Below are 20798 nucleotides of genomic sequence, written 5' to 3'. Positions count from 1 at the left end.
TCAATCTCTTTGCGTCACAGTTTACAAAGCATAGCAGTGGCCCTGGCAACCTTAATGGGCACTGTAGACTGCAAGTTTTGAGGCATTTGCGTAACATCAAGGCATTGTCTACAGCAACTCGGAAAAGCATGTGAACAAAACAATGGACATGGGCTTTAATGCAAGTGCATCAAAAGAATTTCCTTGGAATGCCATGTAGAGGAATGTCCTGAGATGCCGTTTATTTTTAAGGCAATGGGATTCGCAGGGCTTTTCGGCTAATTCTCTTACAACGTCAAGTCATGACATTTGACTCTTTGTGGGAAAGAGAAGAAAAAAAGCAGTGTCAGTCAATCAACGCGTCTTTTTCAAGACGCTGTTCTGAATGTGCGTTTCTGGATGCGGTAGTTCCTATCTCCGGATGATGGGCACGAGTATCGCATCACAGGTCTGGGGGTCCAGCATGTCGATGCAGTGCCCGCGGACAGCTCATGCTCTCACTGTGAGGACGTGGCTGTTGCACAGCTGAGATCTCAGGCTCAAGTATTTAACCCTCTGGCGCCATGTCCGAGTGATACAGTAACACTGACAAAGTGGCGCATCAATCTCTTTGCGCCACAATTTACGCAGCGTAGCAGTGGCCCTGGCAGCGTTAATGGGCACTGTAGACTGCAAGATTTAAGGCGATTGCGCAACATCAAGGCATTGTCCACAGCAGCTCGGAAAAGCATGTGTTCAAAACAATGGACGTGGGCTTTAAAGCAAGTGCACCGAAACGAGATCAAAAGAATTGTCTTGGTATGCCATGTAGTGGAATGCCCTGAGATGCCGTTTATTTTTAAGGCAATGGGATTCGCAGGGCTTTTCGACTAATCCTCTTACAACGTCAAGTCATGACATTTGACGGATGCACGTCAAACGTCAAGCGATAACGTGACAGGAATGGGAGCATCTTGCCATCATGGCTTCAGACTCAGAAGATGTTCTTGGAACGTCACGCCGCATGTCCTCCAGAGGAGCTGTAGCCTTTTTTGCCCCCGGGAAGCATAAATGGCACGGAAGGCAATAAAGTACGCCGCCCAGTCACCTAAGTGCTCCCGTGTGCCAAAAGGTACCACCTTGCCCCGTGTGAGGCTCGAACTCACGACCTTCAGATTATGAGACTGACACGCTGCCTACTGCGCCAACGAGGCGGACTGCTGGAGCTGGACAAGCTGTGAAACACCAGCTTTCATGTCATGGTGCTGCGATGTGGCTCCTAGGAGACAGCTCCGGCTAAGTGTGCGTGTCAGGATGGCCGAGTGGTCTAAGGCGCTGCGTTCAGGTCGCAGTCTCCCCTGGAGGCGTGGGTTCGAATCCCACTTCTGACAAACCAAATCTTTAGCTGTGCGTTCAGGCTCAAGTATTTAACTCTCTTGCGCCATGTCCAAGTGATACAGTAACACTGACAAAGCGCCGCATCAATCTCTTTGCGTCACAGTTTACAAAGCATAGCAGTGGCCCTGGCAACCTTAATGGGCACTGTAGACTGCAAGTTTTGAGGCATTTGCGTAACATCAAGGCATTGTCTACAGCAACTCGGAAAAGCATGTGAACAAAACAATGGACATGGGCTTTAATGCAAGTGCATCGAAAGGGCATCAAAAGAATTTCCTTGGAATGCCATGTAGAGGAATGTCCTGAGATGCCGTTTATTTTTAAGGCAATGGGATTCGCAGGGCTTTTCGGCTAATTCTCTTACAACGTCAAGTCATGACATTTGACTCTTTGTGGGAAAGAGAAGAAAAAAAGCCGTGTCAGTCAATCAACGCGTCTTTTTCAAGACGCTGTTCTGAATGTGCGTTTCTGGATGCGGTAGTTCCTATTTCCGGATGATGGGCACGAGTATCGCATCACAGGTCTGGGGGTCCAGCATGTCGATGCAGTGCCCGCGGACAGCTCATGCTCTCACTGTGAGGACGTGGCTGTTGCACAGCTGAGATCTCAGGCTCAAGTATTTAACCCTCTGGCGCCATGTCCGAGTGATACAGTAACACTGACAAAGTGCCGCATCAATCTCTTTGCGCCACAATTTACACAGCGTAGCAGTGGCCCTGGCAGCGTTAATGGGCACTGTAGACTGCAAGATTTGAGGCGATTGCTCAACATCAAGGCATGGTCCACAGCAACTCGGAAACGCATGTGTTCAAAACAATGGACGTGGGCTTTAAAGCAAGTGCACCGAAACGGGATCAAAAGAATTGTCTTGGTATGCCATGTAGTGGAATGTCCTGAGATGCCGTTTATTTTTAATTCAATGGTATTCGCAGGGCTTTTCGGCTAATCCTCTTACAATGTCAAGTCATGACATTTGACGGATGCACTTCAAACGTCAAGTGATAACGTGACAGGAATGGGAGCATCTTGCCATCATGGCTTCAGACTCAGGAGATGTTCTTGGAACGTCACGCCGCATGCCCTCCAGAGGAGCTGTAGCCTTTTTTGCCCCCGGGAAGCATAAATGGCACGGAAGGCAATAAAGTACGACGCCCAGTCACCTAAGTGCTCCCGTGTGCCAAAATGTACCACCTTGGCCCGTGTGAGGCTCGAACTCACGACCTTCAGATTATGAGACTGACGCGCTGCCTACTGCGCCAACGAGGCGGACTGCTGGAGCTGGACAAGCTGTGAAACACCAGCTTCCATGTCATGGTGCTGCGATGTGGCTCCTAGGAGACAGCTCCGGCTAAGTGTGCGTGTCAGGATGGCCGAGTGGTCTAAGGCGCTGCGTTCAGGTCGCAGTCTCCACTGGAGGCGTGGGTTCGAATCCCACTTCTGACAAACCAAATCTTTGGCTGTGCGTTCAGGCTCAAGTATTTAACTCTCTTGCGCCATGTCCGAGTGATACAGTAACACTGACAAAGCGCCGCATCAATCTCTTTGCGTCACAGTTTACAAAGCATAGCAGTGGCCCTGGCAACCTTAATGGGCACTGTAGACTGCAAGTTTTGAGGCATTTGCGTAACATCAAGGCATTGTCTACAGCAACTCGGAAAAGCATGTGAACAAAACAATGGACATGGGCTTTAATGCAAGTGCATCGAAAGGGGATCAAAAGAATTGTCTTGGTATGCCATGTAGTGGAATGTCCTGAGATGCCATTTATTTTTAATTCAATGGGATTCGCAGGGCTTTTCGGCTAATCCTCTTACAAGGTCAAGTCATGACATTTGACGGATGCATGTCAAACGTCAAGCGATAACGTGACAGGAATGGGAGCATCTTGCCATCATGGCTTCAGACTCAGAAGATGTTCTTGGAACGTCACGCCGCATGCCCTCCAGAGGAGCTGTAGCCTTTTTTGCCCCCGGGAAGCATAAATGGCACGGAAGGCAATAAAGTACGCCGCCCAGTCACCTAAGTGCTCCCGTGTGCCAAAAGGTACCACCTTGCCCCGTGTGAGGCTCGAACTCACGACCTTCAGATTATGAGACTGACGCGCTGCCTACTGCGCCAACGAGGCGGACTGCTGGAGCTGGACAAGCTGTGAAACACCAGCTTCCATGTCATGGTGCTGCGATGTGGCTCCTAGGAGACAGCTCCAGCTTAGTGTGCGTGTCAGGATGGCTGAGTGGTCTAAGGCGCTGCGTTCAGGTCGCAGTCTCCCCTGGAGGCGTGGGTTCGAATCCCACTTCTGACAAACCAAATCTTTGGCTGTGCGTTCAGGCTCAAGTATTTAACTCTCTTGCGCCATGTCCGAGTGATACAGTAACACTGACAAAGCGCCGCATCAATCTCTTTGCGTCACAGTTTACAAAGCATAGCAGTGGCCCTGGCAACCTTAATGGGCACTGTAGACTGCAAGTTTTGAGGCATTTGCGTAACATCAAGGCATTGTCTACAGCAACTCGGAAAAGCATGTGAACAAAACAATGGACATGGGCTTTAATGCAAGTGCATCGAAAGGGCATCAAAAGAATTTCCTTGGAATGCCATGTAGTGGAATGTCCTGAGATGCCGTTTATTTTTAAGGCAATGGGATTCGCAGGGCTTTTCGGCTAATTCTCTTACAACGTCAAGTCATAACATTTGACTCTTTGTGGGAAAGAGAAGAAAAAAAGCCGTGTCAGTCAATCAACGCGTCTTTTTCAAGACGCTGTTCTGAATGTGCGTTTCTGGATGCGGTAGTTCCTATCTCCGGATGATGGGCACGAGTATCGCATCACAGGTCTGGGGGTCCAGCATGTCGATGCAGTGCCCGCGGACAGCTCATGCTCTCACTGTGAGGACGTGGCTGTTGCACAGCTGAGATCTCAGGCTCAAGTATTTAACCCTCTGGCGCCATGTCCGAGTGATACAGTAACACTGACAAAGTGCCGCATCAATCTCTTTGCGCCACAATTTACGCAGCGTAGCAGTGGCCCTGGCAGCGTTAATGGGCACTGTAGACTGCAAGATTTGAGGCGATTGCGCAACTTCAAGGCATTGTCCACAGCAGCTCGGAAAAGCATGTGTTCAAAACAATGGACGTGGGCTTTAAAGCAAGTGCACCGAAACGGGATCAAAAGAATTGTCTTGGTATGCCATGTAGTGGAATGTCCTGAGATGCCGTTTATTTTTAATTCAATGGTATTCGCAGGGCTTTTCGGCTAATCCTCTTACAACGTCAAGTCATGACATTTGACGGATCCACGTCAAACGTCAAGCGATAAAGTGACAGGAATGGGAGCATCTTGCCATCATGGCTTCAGACTCAGGAAATGTTATTGGAACGTCACGCCGCATGCCCGCGAGGGGAGCTGTAGCCTTTTTGCCCCCGGGAAGCATAAACGGCACGGAAGGTAATAAAGTACACTGCCGTTTATTTTTAATTCAATGGGATTCGCAGGGCTTTTCGGCTAATCCTCTTACAACGTCAAGTCATGACATTTGATGGATTCACGTCAAAAAAGCATCTTGCCATCTTTGCTTCAGACTCAGGAGATGTTAAACATTTACTTACCTTACAGCACTTACCTTTTACCTCACAAATTAAGAGATTTGACAAGATACTTAGTTTGCAGATGGTAACCAAGTCAGCCGCTGTGTGTTATGATGAAAATACGTTAGCATACTGTTATACATTAATAGCTTACTTATGTTAACACAAACGTGACAAGACATGACCATACATACAAAATCATAAAAATTTGTATTATTTACTTACCTTCCATAACATAGAGGCTGCGTGGCTACAGGACCTTCCTAAACCAGCTATGCACGAACATCCTGTAGTCTCCACTGATCCCTGCTTACTAAGTAGCAACCACGCTGAGTGGCATGGACTGCTCGACTGGCTGGGGTGCACATTTGGTTTTAAAAAGGGTCACCCTCGCTGTGTAATAGAACACGACCCACTTTCCCACTATGCAAATATTGGTAGGCTTCGGTACTTTTATAATTTTTCATAGACGCTCCATATACTCATTGTGACAGGACAAAGTAATTAAAAATATCCCCGTAAGTTACCTCTGGCCACTTTTTCATGTCGTCTACCTACATTAACGGTGAAGATGGATGGGGCAATATGAGACCATCTGATCGTTGTACCGAGGTTTCACCGTACTCCCAGCTCAAAACATTAACTGAACTAACATTAAATGCCATTTTTCTAACTATACACTATGTAAAAACTTCTGAAACTATCATCTGATGTACTGTGTCAGCGTACCGTTGGATGACAAAATGCGGAAGAGCGAAGAATTAAAAGTGGGCGGGGCGGAATAAGGTGAATATGCTTGGTTTGTTTTAATTATGCTTGGCATCACTTCCTTTAGTCTGTTAGCTAAAACTTTTGCTAAAATCTTCAAATCAGTGTTGAGCATTGTTATAGGTCTATAATTTTTTTAATCTACTTTATCCCCCTTTCCTTTGTATATCATCTTCATTAAGCCCATCCCCATTCTTTTATTTACCCCACCAATCTCAAAAATCTCATCATTTACTTCCTTTAAAATACTAGATAAAATATCTTTAAAAACAATATAAAATTCACTTCCCAACCCATCAATTCCTGGACTTTTCTTTTTGTTCAATTCACTAATTGCTCTTTTTATTTCTTCCTCTCTTACCTCCTTGTCACATTCTCTTTTTTCTTCTACTCTTGATTTGATTAGCTTTAGCAATTCCCTTTTTTCTTTTTCTTTTACTCCCTCTGTGCAAAACAATTTCTCATAATATGATCTTATTTCTTCCAAAATCTCCTCATTTTGTTCTACTATGTTCCCATTTTTGCTCCTTATTTCTTTAATCATTTCTGCCTTCCCTCTTCTCTTCTCTAGATCAAAGAAACATCTAGTGCACTTTTCCCCCTCCACTGTAAATTTGGCTTTGCTTCTTAACCTTGCACCTTCAAATTTCTCCTCCTCCATTTCTTTCAGTCTTCCTTCCAGTTCTTTTATCTTTTGTATATCTTTTCCATTCTCATTTTTCAATTCGTTTTCTAGTTTTTCTTTCAGCTCCTTTTCCTTATATTTTTTTACAATTTTGTAACTGTCTACAGTATTTTATTGTAAACTTTTTAACTAAATGTTTCACATTCTCCCACCACATTCTTTTGTCCTCATTATAAATTTCATTCCCTTTTTCCTTTTGAATAATTTCCTTTATACTCAAAACATAGTCTTCATTCTTTAAAACCGCTGTGTTTAAAACCCATACCCCTGGCCCTCTTTTCACATTACTCCAGTCTAGATTCATAAAAATTGGCTTATGGTCACTCAGACTTGTTTCTTCATATTTGATCTTGCTTATAAACCCTTCCACATTTCTTGTGCATAAAATAAAATCAATTCTTGTCTGACAAAAAAAATTCCCCACTAACTGTCTTCTTGAGTACTCTTTTGTCTGTTCATTCCTTTCTCTCCATATGTCAATTAAATTTATTTCCTCCATCAATATTTTCAGTTCTTTTCTTCCCTTATCCGTTTTAAAAACCATTCCCTCAGCCATTTCTAATTTACTAAAAACAGTGTTAAAATCCCCCATGATAATAACTCTTTCATGTTTCTTTAAATAATCTCTTAGTACATTAAAATACTCTTTCTTTCTGTTCTCCTCTGTTGGGGCATGAACGTTCACCATAATTACTTTTTTCTTCTCATACTCCATTTCACATATCATACACTTCCCCTCTTTGTCATTATAGATTGTTTTACATAAAACCCCACTGTTTTTCTTTTATTAAAATTGCAACTCCTCTCCCCAGCCTCCCATCCCCATTATTGTATAAAATCTCCCCACTCCACCTTTTTCTTATTTCCTTCATGTATTCTTCCTTCCAGTTTGTCTCTTGTAATAAAATCACATCTTCTCGTTTACACATTTCTTTCACTTTTTCAAATTTTCTGATGTCTAAAAGCCCTCTTGCATTAAAAGACACAATTCCTAAAACCATAAATAAGATAAAAACATTCATAAAAACCATCATCTCAGTCCATCTCTTCCAGGCCCTTTAGCAACTCATACTTATTTTCGCATTCGATTTCTTCATCTTTTAGCAGTTTTTTCCTAGCAGTCTCTAAATTAGGTTTTATCTTTATCGATCTTCTTCTTTTTGATGATTTCACCTGTGTCTCTTTGTTTCCCTCCTTTTGTAAATGTTCCTCTAACTCGGTTTGCTCCTCATTACTTTGTTCTTTTGTCTCCACTGTGTCCAATGCCTTTTGAAAACTGTCTGTCATGTCCATTTGTGTCCAAAATATGTCTTCCTGTTGTCCTTGTTGTAAGTCTTTATTATTCGAATTGCTCAATTCTGCTGCTTCCAAAACATTCCTTAAACTGTCAGTCATATCCATTTGTGTCCATGTTGTCCCTTCCTGTTCAGTGACTCTGTCCTTTCCATTAGCCTCATTCTCTTGTAGTTTTTCACTTTTAGATTCTGTTCTTCTGTCTTGTGTTGTTGTTTTGTCCTCTGACTGTATATTGTCTCCTTCATACATCTGTCTGTCTACCCGCTGCTCTACCTCCTCCTCCTCTTCCCCCATCCAACATTCACATTTATTTAAAACCTTATTACAATCCGGGCACTTCACCGCATCGCAATCCCTTGCAAAATGCCCCTTTTCCTCGCACTTATAACACTTAAAATCTGGACAGTCTTTCACCACATGATCTGGGCTCATGCACAGTCTGCAAGTTTTCACCTGATGGCTGTGCATCACCCTAAAGTATTGTGGTCCTTCTGCTGTCTCTATTCTTGTGCTGTACGGGAGGGACGCCACTTCTTTGGGGAATCTGGTTTTAACAAACCTCGTCCCATCTTCAATATCCGTGCCCGGATAAAACCTTCTTTTAATTTTTGAAATGGAACAAACTCCCCAATGATCCAATTAGTCTAAAATATCTATGTCAGCAACATAGACAGGCAGATGCATGAAGGAGACAACATAATCGCGGTTTTGTAGCCTCTTTACTGTACAGTTTATTCCTTTTATAGTCAATCCGTCTGTTAACACATCAGCATCTTCCTCTCTTTCAAGTGTTACTTCATACTCCTTGTTTTGTTTTGGTCTTACAGCCAAAATCTTTCCATCCCCAATCCTCTCTGTCACTGCTTTAATTAAATCCATTGCTCTCACCTCAGTTGTTTGTCCCATATCCACCGTTACAGTTGCTTCTTTTAGATAAATCCTTTTCCTTGCTTCCTTCTCCGATCGGTTTGTTTCTCGTTGTCGTCTGTCCAGTCCATTGTCATTTGCCTTCTCAAATCCGTCCGCCATTGCCAGGTCTGTCACCGTAGATCCGTCCATTTCCAAAAAAAATAGGAATAAAAAACACTCCTCCCGAACAGCTCACGCTGCTGGGAGGATAAACTAAACAAACTCAAAAAAACTTTAACAAAAATGTATTTAAGTCAAAAATAAAACTAAACAGAAGAAAATGTGGTGAGCCTCTCTCACCAACTGCAGCCAAACACTTCCTGGAATGTACCACTATCACACATGCACAGGGGGGTATGGCCGTAAGCGAGAGCAGCAGTCAAGAGTTGACTATTTAAAAATAGGCGCAGCACCAGGAGCCGAGTGCCGCTCAGCTTGCCTTGACACAGCACCGACAGAAACAATGCCCTTGGCCCCTCAATAGTTTACCTCTTTTTTAAAAAAATGTATTTGTTAATTTTTTTGCCAAATGAAGGAATTCAAAAAGCTTACAGCAACTGGTATTCCCAGGCGGTCTCCCATCCAAGTACTAACCAGGCCCAACCCTGCTTTGCTTCCGAGTTCAGATGAGATTTTTTTATTTTTTCTTTATTTTATATCAAAAATTAAAAACAATTACATTCAGGTAATAATACATGTACATTATATAAAGCCATTTGAACATATATATTCCCACATAAAAAGTCTTTTTCAAATACATCAATCTTGTCATTCGTGTTACAATAATAGAAAAGAGCATTAAGCAGTACAGACATTTTTCTTTTAAACAATTTACACACAGATATTTTGCCATTCTTCTGTTTAACAGCATTCCTTCTATTCCATATCACAATTCTTGCAACTGTTAAAATGAAATTAATGAACCTTGTATTTTTACCTTCTGTTTTACAACCAAATAAAAATAATGTTTCCCATTCCTCATCAACAACCTGTTTTTCAATCCCCATTTCATTTATCATTTCTTTAATTTTTCCAATAAAACATTTTAACTCTTTGCATTTGAAAAACAAATGTAGTATACCTTCATCTTCTTCATTACAAACTTTACATCTTGCATCATTTGCCAAACCTATTTTACACAATCTCATTTCACTTAATAAACAGTTTTGCCTTAAAATATAATCAAAATTCTCTAAAATTGGACTTTTCCACCAAGCTCTCAGATTTTGCCATATTTCCTTTGTTTCTATATTGGGATATAATCTTTTCCAGTACTCTTCTGCTTTGGGTATAACAAACACGTCTTTACATAAACATGAATAGAACATCTTCAGTATACCATCTTTGAAAGCATATTGATTTTCTTTAAAGTTAATCACCCTTCCTTCATCGCTGTGCATATCCAAATTATTTTCTATCATTTCTTTCCATTCTTTTGGTATATTGTTTTTCAAGTTATTCAATTGATTTTCAATAACTCCTTTAGTTTCGTTTTCATAGTTTTCTATTATTGCATCTTTTATTACTTGCACCTGTACATAACCAGGTATCACTTCATATAATATATCTTTAATTTGGTTTATTCCTGCATAATACCATTTCTTATAAAAAATAGTGTAATTCCCTTTTTTAATGTAATAATTTAAAAACAGCGGTTGCTTTAAAATCTCTTCTTTACTAAATGTACAATCAATATGCTTTCTAAAATCTCCCCATGCCTTGATAACTTCTTTATAGAATTCTGGAATCCCATTCATCATATTCTCTTTGGGCTTCATCCATAATATATATTCTTGCATTTCCCCACATTTATTTAAAAAATATGTCATCGCATCTTTCCATACGTGTTTTTCTTCTTTCCAGTATTTATTTACAGTTTTTATTCGTATGCTTTTCATTCTGATAAGTGGATCGATTAAACCGAACCCCCCTTCTTCTACTTTACCAATTATGGTATCATAAGCTATCTTGGAAGGTTTCCCGTCCCATATAAAATCTAAAACAATAGCTTTTATCTTCTTATATACACTCATTGGCAAACTCACTGTACCTAAAACATACCACATTTTTGATAAAAATTAGGAATTTAAAACTAAAACTTTCCCCTTTAAAAACAAACCTCTTCATTTCCAGAAATGTAATCTTTTTTCCATTCCTTTTAAAACTTCCTCCCACACTAAATCCCTTGTTTCATTTTCATTTTCACCAACCCTTATACCTAAAATCTTCATATTGGTTTTCTCCTCTTTAAATTGGATTTTTTCTGGTAAAACCTTTGTTTTTCCTATTCTCATGTATTTCGTTTTTTTCCTTATTAATTTTTGCTCCTGTTCCTTTACAATATCTGTTTAAAATTTCCTCTGCTTTTTCAATACTTTTAATATCTTTTAGTATTAAAGTGGTATCGTCAGCATATTGAAATATTTTTTGTTCTAACTCTGTTCCTTTTACACATAATCCTGGTATTTGCTTTTCATTATCAATTGCTAACCCCAATGTTTCAGATACAAGTGTGTATAGTAGTGCTGACATTGGACACCCTTGTCTTATCGATCTTGTTACTTTAAAATCTTTAGTTAAAAAACCATTTACTTTTATACAGCTTGTTATATCTGCATATAAACATTTTATCCATTGTAAATATCTTTTTCCAAAACCAAATCTCTCCATTACATTCATCATATATTTGTGTTCCACTCTATCAAAAGCTGAATCCAAATCTACACTAATTATATATCCTGTTTCTTTTTCCTCTCTCATATACCAGATTGTGTCTCTTATATTGTTTATGACATCCGTTATGTCTCTTTTTAGAACCGCATATGCTTGATTTGTTTGGATTATGTTTGGTACAACTACTTTCAATCTGTTAGCTAAGACTTTCGCTAAAATTTTATAGTCTGTGTTCAGCATACTTAAGGGTCGATAATTTTTTAAGTCTTCCTTGTCTCCATTTCTTTTATAAATCATTTTAACCATTCCTTTCTTCATACTATTAGTTAACTCCCCTTTTTCATAAATATCACTGTATATTATATTTAAAATAGGACTTAAAACATTTTTAAAAAACTTTATAAAACTCAACTGGTAGTCCATCTATTCCTGGACTTTTCCCATTTCTCAACTGATCAATAGCTGGTTCTATTTCTAAATCTGTTATCTCACTCTCGCACATTTCCTCGTCCTCTTTATTTATTTTTACTGTTATTTTATCTAATAAGAAATTTTCATCATTTAAAACTACTCCATTTTCTGTAAATAATTCCTTATAAAATCGTCTAGTTTCCTTTAAAATTCCCTCTTTGTCCTCTACAGTTTTCCCATCTTGTGTTTTTATACATTTGATTGTAGCTGCTCTCTGTCTTGTTTTTTCTAATTCATAAAAGTATTTTGTACTTCTTTCTCCTTCTACAATGTCTTTAGCTCTGCTTCTAATAATTACTCCCTTACACTTTTCTTCTTCGATTTTCTTCAGCTTTTCCTGTAATTCTATTATTTTGTCAACATTTATCCCATTTACTTTACTCATTTCTTCATCCCATTCTTTTCTAATTTGATTTTCCTTGAATTTTTTGGCCTTTTGTCTTTTTTCTGATATATTTATTGAGTATTCTTTTATTCTATTTTTCAGATTATCCCACCATAAACTTGTTTCTGTTTCAAACATTTCATCATTCACACTATTGATTATTATATTTTCTATTTCCATTTTATACATTTCTATTTTGAACAACTCAGTGTTGAGTATCCACACTCCTGGTCCTTTTCAATCTCATTAAAATTCATCGTTATCCATAAAAAATCATGATCACTCTCACTATAGGTTTTGTAGAAAACTTTGTTAACATATTGTACTTCTTTCTTCTTACATAAAAACAAGTCAATTCTACTTTGCTTTAAAATCCTATTTACAATTTGTCTTCTTGAATATTCTCTTTTCATACCATTTTGCTCTCTCCATACATCTACCAAATCACATTTCCTCATTAAATTCTGTAGTTCATTCCTTCCTCTGTCTGTTCTAAAATCCATTGAGTCATCTTTATCTATTCTTTGCATGGCAATATTAAAATCTCCTAAAATAAATATGTTTTCATTCTTATCTATTAACTTATCTATTTCCTTATAAAAGTTATATTTCTCCTTTTCCTCATTTGGTGCATGTATGTTGCATACTCTAAAACTTTTCCCATTATACATAACTTTTACAATTATAATTCTTCCGTCTGTGTCTTTATAGTCTAATTCTACTTTTTCAAAAATCCCTCTTTTTATCAAAATTGCTACCCCTCTTTTCTTTTCTATATCTCCATTACTAAATATTTCCCCATTCCACAATTTTCTCATTTCATTTTTAATCTCATCTTCCCACTTTGTCTCTTGTAAACATAATATATCACACTTTTTTTGTCAAACACGTTAATCTTTCGAACTTTTCACATTTTGACAATCCTCTTACATTCAGTGATACCACACATACATTACTCATTAGGATAATTATTGGATAAACCAATAACCACCATTCATTCTGAGTCACTGTCACTTAAACAAATGTTTCTTGCATCTCCTTTTTCAAATTTTTTCCTTTCCATTCTTTCTTTAATCTCTTCTCTTCTCATTTTCTGCCGTTGTAGAACCAGTTCAATGTTTAAGCCACTTTTAGATCTTGATTTTAAATCTTTTATCTTTTTACCTTTTTCTTTTTTTTCCAGTCCATAATTCCCCCTTTCAAAATCCATTCCTCTTACCTCATTTAGTGCTCTTGTTTCATTGTCCTCAGTCCTTTTCTTCTCCTGTCTCTCTTCATTGTTCAGTTCTATAGCGCCTTCATCATATTGTTCTTCATCAAATTGTCCATTATTTGGTTCTCCTTCCTCCTCGTCTGCTCCTTCTCCCAGTTCCATTCCTTTATCCTCTTCCTCATATCTGTCCTCTTCTGTATTGTTTTCTTCTCCAGTTTTGTCCTCCTTCCTTTCTGTTGCCGTATTATCAAGTGACACTTGTATTTCCATCCTTTCAATTTCCTCCTCTTTTTCACAGTTACATCTTGTTGATGCCCTCTCGCAGCCCTGGCACTGCGGAACTTCGCAGTCCCGCACATAATGCCCCTGCTGAAGACATCTTCTGCACGTGAAGTTTGGGCAGTCTTTCTTCTCATGCTCTGTACTGGAGCAAAGTCTGCACATTTTCAGTTGATTATCGTGTATCACTCTGAAATATTGTATGCCTTCTTCTGTCACAAAGCCAACATTGTATGGTAAAGATTTAACTTCTTTGGGAAATTTTACATTTACAAAGCGTGTTCCGTCTGCCACCATTGTTCCCGGATGATATTTTCTTCTTATAGGAAGTATAGGAGTTACTGCCCAATTACTCAGTTTTTGTTGTATCTCCTCATCCTGTATGTAACTGGGCAAGTTCAGAAAAGATACCATTTTTTCTGTTGCACACTATTGCACTTTTTCATCTCACATTCTTCTCCATTAATCATCAGTCCATTCATCAATATCTCGCATTCTTTTTCACTTTCCATTGTCAGCTCAAATTCATTGTTGTTTTTCCGTCTCAGTCCAAATAATTTGCCAATCCCGACTTTGTCTTCCACTGCTTTGATTATGTTATTTATAGTTGAGTTTTCAATTTCTCTTACCATCATTGTTAGTGTGGCTTCCTTCTTGTAGTCTCTTTGATATCTTGCTTGCTTCTTTAGTTTGTTCAGCATTTGTTGTTTCTGACTTGAATCATTCCTTTGTCCTTCAATATTCTTTTCGCTTTCAATACTTGCATTTGATTGTAGTTCTCCTTTCTTTTCTTGACCACCTCCTTTTCCTTCTTTTTTCTTTGAGACAACTGTTGCCCATGTCTCCTTGCTGTTTTCTCCATTATCTTCATTTAGAGTCCTTTCAATCCTATTTGTAGCATTTCCTTGTTCTCTGTTCCTTGTTCCGTTTGTGTCCTGTCCATTCTCTTTCTCCATTGTGTCCATTTTGTTGTTTTCTAACCCCAAAACAGTGTTACTGTTTGGGGTTAGTGAAAAAAATCTTTAACTGAAAAAACAATTAAAGTAAACTTTGTAATACAAAAACAAAAAATAAAAAACAAAACTGCCAAAATGGAAGAGCCTCTCTCTTCCTTCTGCCACCTCACACTTCCTGCTGTGCAACAACTGTAACTCACACTAGAGGGCGTGCTCAGGGTGGTATGGCCGTAAGCGAGAGCAGCCGTCAAGAGTTGGCTATTTAAAAATTAGGCGCAGCACCAGGAGCCGAGCGCCGCTCAGCTTGCCTTGACACAGCACCGACAGAAACAATGCCATTGACTCCTCAATAGTTTACCTCTTTTTTAAATTTATTTATTTATACATTTTTTTGCCAAATGAAGGAATTCAAAAAGCTTACAGCACCTGGTATTCCCAGGCGGTCTCCCATCCAAGTACTAACCAAGCACAGGGTCAACAGGGGTAGAGGACGGTGTACTAGCTCTTGTGCAACTTTTCCGTACAATCTCTGGGAAGCAGGAACAGCATAGCTCTCTAATCTAACACACTCAGCTAACTTCATGGGCACTCTTTCCACACAAGCTGATGATCTGAATTCAGAGCAACGTGCTCTCGCAGGGCACACCACATTGGACAGGCACCAAGTGATATGAAAAGAACAACGAGGTCTCTGACAAACAGACAGGCCTTCGACCAAACAGGGACTTGAACCCTGGACCCTCAGATTAAAAGTCTGATGCTCTACCGACTGAGCTATCCGGGCTCCTGTATGCGGAAGCACCTGTTTGCGAAGTTGGCCCTCTGCAAGCCCCTTGCCCCCCGACAACACTTTCTCATCACAGCACAGACCTGCGTCCTCTTAAAAAAAACAGATGCAGTCGTCCTCCAGGAAACGGCGTTTCAGAGCTGTGCCATGCCACTGCTGAGCTGCACCATGAAAGACCTTGAAGTCATTAGGTGTTACCAAAGCCATGGTCCAAAAGCATGGCCAAAAGCGCATTTCGCCTGGGCCTTTTGGAACTGTGCTAGCATCAGTCTTGAAAAGAGCTGTGCATAAAGCAACTCTCCAGAGGTAGATTGAGTGGGGAAAATGTGCCACAAAGGGACAGCCAAAAAGGACTGGGCGACTTGGAAAAAAAACTATCAAATCCCAATCTTGATGAGCCGTACAAGATGTTGCTGTCGATTTATTGAACGTTTCTCTAGGCAACATCAGAGTGTAGGGACTACAAAAAAAAGCTAAATTGCGACTAGTCGCTGGACTTGAATTATTCAATATGGGATTAAACGCAGGCCCGCAACCAAACGTTGCAAAAGCCACAGTTCCTCTCACAGAGAGAAAAAGCAAAAGCAGCTGGCTGTTCCGTAGTCGGTAGGGTTCGAACCTGCGCGGGGAGACCCCAATGGATTTCAAGTCCATCGCCTTAACCTCTCGGCCACGACTACGCATGGTGGCAGCCTGTTGACTTTTTCTGCTGAATGTGGGCAACATTGAACGCAGCACAGTTGGGGCATAAATGGCCTGAGGTTGTAAAAAGCGGCACAAGCATTGCTCGCAGTTAACAGGAACACGCTGCCGAGACCCGGATTCGAACCGGGGTTGCTGCGGCCACAACGCAGAGTACTGACCACAATACGATCACGGCACACCGCTCGCTCACCGATAAGCTCTGCAGCTGCCTGAACACTAAGGGACACTGGTTTGTTTGCGAGATTCAGAGGAGGACGGCATTTCCGTTAGGGGGCAATGAGCAAAAACAGCATGTGGACTTTGCGGAAATACCAACCGACGTAGTCGGCAGGGTTCAAACCTGCGCAGGGAGACCCCAATGGATTTCGAGTCCATCGCCTTAACCTCTCAGCCACGACCACACCAGGCCTTGACTCTTCCGCTCTGTTGGCCGGATGTGGGCAACACTAGATACAGTAGAGGTTAGGGTGAGAAATCCAGCCGTGGCCTGAGGTGACGAAAAACTCAGCCCAGCATGGCTTTCCGTAAACAGGTACGCGCTGCTGTGACCGGGATTCAAACTGGGATTTCTCTGGCCACAACACAGAGTACGAATCACTGTACGGTCGCGGCAAACCACTGTCGCTCACCCACAGCTGCCTGGTCACTAAGTGACAGGGGCTTGTTTGTGAGATGCAGAGGAGGATTGCAATTACGTATAGGAGGCTTGAAAGAAAAGAGAACAACAACATAAGTGGACGTGCAAAACAGCGTAGTCGGCAGGATTCGAACCTGCGCGGGGAAACACCAATGGATTTCTAGTCCATCGCCTTAACCTCTCGGCCACAACTACAGACGTCTGCTTTCTCTCTCCTGCTGAGGTGGCAACCAAGCACAGGGTCAAAGGGGGTACAGGAAGGTGCACTAGCTCTTGTGCAACTTTTCCGTAAAATCTCTGGGAAGCAGGGACAGCACAGCTCTCTAATCTAACACACTCAGCTAACTTCATGGGCACTCTTTCCACACAAGCTGATGATCTGAATTCAGAGCAACGTGCTCTCGCAGGCCACACCACAATGGACAGCCACTAAGTGATATGAAAATAACAACAAGGTCTCTGACAAACAGACAGGCCTTCGCCCGAACAGGGACTTGAACCCTGGACCCTCAAATTAAAAGTCTGATGCTCTACCGACTGAGCTATCCGGGCTCCTGTCTGCAGAAGCACCTGTTTGCGAAGTTGGCCCTCTGCAAGACCCTTGCCCCCCGACAACACTTTCTCATCACAGCACAGACCTATGGAAGTTAAATCCTGCCAATTTTAAATAAATCAAATAAACATTTGAAATGAAAATGAAAATCAGATTAACAATTTTATTTTAAAACACTGTTCGCAAAATATCTGCCAAAATTGAAATCGAAATGAAATTATTTAATTTTTATTTTCACTTTGACAACACATCGTCCCTGTCAAATTGATAATTAAAATAAAGTTTCCAATTTAAGATTTAATTTTCACTGCATTTCCGCGTCAAGACTGCCAATATTAAAATGAAAAGCCAAACTGAAAAACAAAATGCAAACACAATTTTTACAAAGCATGTTATTAATGTTCACGCTATAATAGTGACAAAATTCAAATTAAAATGTAAATTTAAGCTTTCCTTTTATTGACACTTTTTCATTTCAGTTTTCATTTACGATTTCATTTTCAACGTCAACCTGTATGCAAAGCCTATGGTAATTAGTGGGAGGGGCGTATTTAAGTGACGTCGAGTGTTTCCACAGCTCGAGGGGAGAAGCCGCAAAGCCGGGTTTTGACAGCGAGAGTTACTAACGTTACTGTTACGTTTATTAAAAGGAATAAAATGGAAAAAACGGTAAGCCAGCTTTTAAGAGAAGCAGCTGCTGCATTGGAACAGCAGGAGGAACGACGGACACAGGAAACACAACCATCAAATATTCGTCCCACAGCAGTCCCTCAGGAGTCGCGGGCTTCTTCAGCGAGAAGGGTGATCCTGCACAACTGGAGTGGCTGCACTGTCAGGACCGTACGTTTAGGACCGCATCTTTAGGACCCTAGTTTTTTGTGACATCGCCACCTGCCGGATTAGATCATAGACGCTCTAATAAGATGGACGACATGGATGGCAAGAATAATGTGAGTACCGATTTTCTTTTAGGTTTTATTTTAAACTGTAAAAGAAGGTGTTTATTTTGTACTGTTATTGTTTTATACTGTGCAAAGTTTATGCAAAAATGCCCGATTAGCCCGCACGATTTACCCCAGTTTCAAGGGTCTCGGACAAAAATTGTGGAAAGTTATGTTACGATATGCGACGATTTTTTTCCAGAAGAAAATCTAATAATATTGAGTGTGGAGAAGTTTACACAGGTAAAATGAGAGCTGCTAACTATTAATCAATTATTCCCACGAATTGGGAATACATTTTCTAATTGTATTAAATATTACAACGTTCTCAATTCGTGGCCATGGTTTAATGAAACTGTTGATTTAATGGCGTGTTGACTTAACGGCTAATCATTATAAAAAGTACGTTGATGTGTGAGATGTTTCAGATTTACCTATATTTTTCTGTAAAAGTGTGAAAACGTCTTCTACTCATTGTTTTATCACATTAGCCAAGTATAAATCAGGCCTTGACCATATAGAGTCTTATTATCATGTATTATGTCTACACATTAATATCTATGTTTATTGTGTAGGCACGTTAATGTCTATCTACCTGGCCAATATGAAGTGATGGCAATATAATTGAAAACAAACTATAGGAATATTTTCGCTGAGGTTATCTCAAACTGTTGGGTAACACTTTATAAAAACTGCATACTATAAATTATTAAGCATTAACAAATGGTTAACTTATTACTTTATTATTTGTTTAGCATTAAATCTACATTAATAGACATAGTTAAGCAGTTTATAAATACAGTTACAAATGCTAGCTGTATTCTTGAATTAATAGCACCTCTATGATGTGCTTGCTTGTTTTTTTGTATTTGTTAATTATTTGTTTCATTTCATTATTTTTGTTTAATTACAAAATTAAGTATTATTTAAGCAAATGAATGACAGTGATTAAAACAAAACAATAAAAAATAAAACTTTACAAAATCAAATAAAAAACAAATCTTTGCAGTCTAAAGATAAAATTACTGTACAGTTTAAACCACAGCATAACATTAAAAATGTTTTATCATATTGCGAAATAGTGATATTTTGATGTTTTATCAAATTTAATTTTTAAAATGTAATATTATTCTTACTTAAAAATAGCAAAGATTTTTTTTTCATTTGATACTGAGCCTTGTCATTTATAAGAGATCTACAAATCATAAATATTCCACACTTTAGATTAGGTCACAAAACTAAGAAGTTGAGCTAATACCAGATTTATTAATTAACAGAGTAACTATTACTCTATGCCTGAAAAATAAGATGTATACATGTTCATTAATCACTAAAGCACCAATTACTCTTAAATAACTGGTATGTAAATAATGCAATACTTCATTATTGAAAAAAGAATCGCATTATAAATAAAGAATACAGCATCTGCAGCTGTATTTAAACTACTTACTAATGTCTGTTATTGTAGATTTAATGCTTAGCAAGTGATGAACTAACTATTTGTTAATTCTTAAGAAATTATTCATAGTATGCAGCTATTTAATTACCAAATACACTAACTATTAGGCTCTCTCTTTTTCAAGATGCATATAACGATCCAACAAGGGAGATCCCTGCCTGAATTGAAGAGATGCTGTATGATACAGTACACATGCTGTATGATACAGTACACAGGCTGTACTGATATATTTTGACTGCATTCCTATAGGCTGTACTGATATATTTTGACTGCATTCCTATAGGCTATACTGATATATTTTGACTATGTTCCTATAGGCTATACTGGTGTATTTTGCCTGTGTTCTTATAGGCTGTACTGGTATATTTTGCCTACGTTCCTATAGACTGTACTGATATTCTCAGCCTGCGTTCTTATCCTTTTCTTTTTTTGTAGAAATCTTGCACAACAAATTGATCCTGGAAACTGGACTGAGAAGACTGGGCATGATGTTGCTGTGACTAAACAAATGGCTATTTCAAACAAATATAACTACAAGAGATAGACAGTGGCTTTCATCTGTATCTTTTTTTGTTACTTTTAGGGCTTGCCACGCCAGAGCTGTGGTAATGAATGTGGGGTTTTTATGCTTATGGTGAGGTCTAAGGTTTTAACTAAGTATAAACAAGCCTTTGTCAACACAGTGAATAAAAGCTTTTCCATCTTTTCTATTGCAGTATACCCTTTGCTCTGTGACCGGTGTGGCAATTGAATTCCAGGAGGTAAGTTTGTTTAAAGCAGCGATGTCCAAACGGTCCTGGAGGTCCGGTGTCCTGCAGATTTTAGCTCCAACTTGCCTCAACACACCTGTAAAGATGTTTCTAGAAAGCCTAGCAAGAGCTTGATTAGCTAGCCCAGGCGTGTTTGATTGTGGTTGGAACTAAAATTTGCATGACACTGGCCCTCCAGGACTAAGTTTGGACACCCCTGATTTAGAGAAAATGTTAGAAAAAAATTCTCACTTTAAGTGTTTGTTTGTATACTCTTCATCTTGAAGAAAATGGACACATCATGAATTATAAGACTTCAAAATAGAAGGGTATGGCACCTCTGTAACACTTTTGAAAAATTTCATGTGCTGTTTTCCATTTTATATATATATA

The 20798-nt window shown here is 39.5% G+C and overlaps 9 non-coding genes across 9 annotated transcripts; 3 read left to right on the top strand and 6 right to left on the bottom strand.

The window, feature by feature from the left end:
• Nucleotides 1–1099: 1099 nt before the first annotated feature.
• On the bottom strand, nt 1100–1172 carry trnam-cau (transfer RNA methionine (anticodon CAU)). Its single transcript has one exon. It is a non-coding gene; the product is annotated as a tRNA-Met (tRNA).
• Nucleotides 1173–1266: 94 nt separating this feature from the next.
• Nucleotides 1267–1349, top strand: trnal-cag (transfer RNA leucine (anticodon CAG)). Its single transcript has one exon. It is a non-coding gene; the product is annotated as a tRNA-Leu (tRNA).
• Nucleotides 1350–2549: 1200 nt separating this feature from the next.
• On the bottom strand, nt 2550–2622 carry trnam-cau (transfer RNA methionine (anticodon CAU)). Its single transcript has one exon. It is a non-coding gene; the product is annotated as a tRNA-Met (tRNA).
• A 94-nt stretch (nt 2623–2716) lies between these two features.
• On the top strand, nt 2717–2799 carry trnal-cag (transfer RNA leucine (anticodon CAG)). The gene has a single exon. It is a non-coding gene; the product is annotated as a tRNA-Leu (tRNA).
• Nucleotides 2800–3408: 609 nt separating this feature from the next.
• Nucleotides 3409–3481, bottom strand: trnam-cau (transfer RNA methionine (anticodon CAU)). Its single transcript has one exon. It is a non-coding gene; the product is annotated as a tRNA-Met (tRNA).
• A 94-nt stretch (nt 3482–3575) lies between these two features.
• trnal-cag (transfer RNA leucine (anticodon CAG)) lies at nt 3576–3658 on the top strand. Its single transcript has one exon. It is a non-coding gene; the product is annotated as a tRNA-Leu (tRNA).
• Nucleotides 3659–15959: 12301 nt separating this feature from the next.
• trnas-uga (transfer RNA serine (anticodon UGA)) lies at nt 15960–16041 on the bottom strand. Its single transcript has one exon. It is a non-coding gene; the product is annotated as a tRNA-Ser (tRNA).
• A 344-nt stretch (nt 16042–16385) lies between these two features.
• Nucleotides 16386–16467, bottom strand: trnas-cga (transfer RNA serine (anticodon CGA)). Its single transcript has one exon. It is a non-coding gene; the product is annotated as a tRNA-Ser (tRNA).
• Nucleotides 16468–17182: 715 nt separating this feature from the next.
• trnak-uuu (transfer RNA lysine (anticodon UUU)) lies at nt 17183–17255 on the bottom strand. The gene has a single exon. It is a non-coding gene; the product is annotated as a tRNA-Lys (tRNA).
• Nucleotides 17256–20798: the final 3543 nt, after the last annotated feature.

This window comes from Danio aesculapii, chromosome 4 (genome assembly GCF_903798145.1).
Source record: "Danio aesculapii chromosome 4, fDanAes4.1, whole genome shotgun sequence".
NCBI lineage: Eukaryota > Metazoa > Chordata > Actinopteri > Cypriniformes > Danionidae > Danio > Danio aesculapii.
This window is presented reverse-complemented; position numbering and strand designations above follow the sequence as displayed.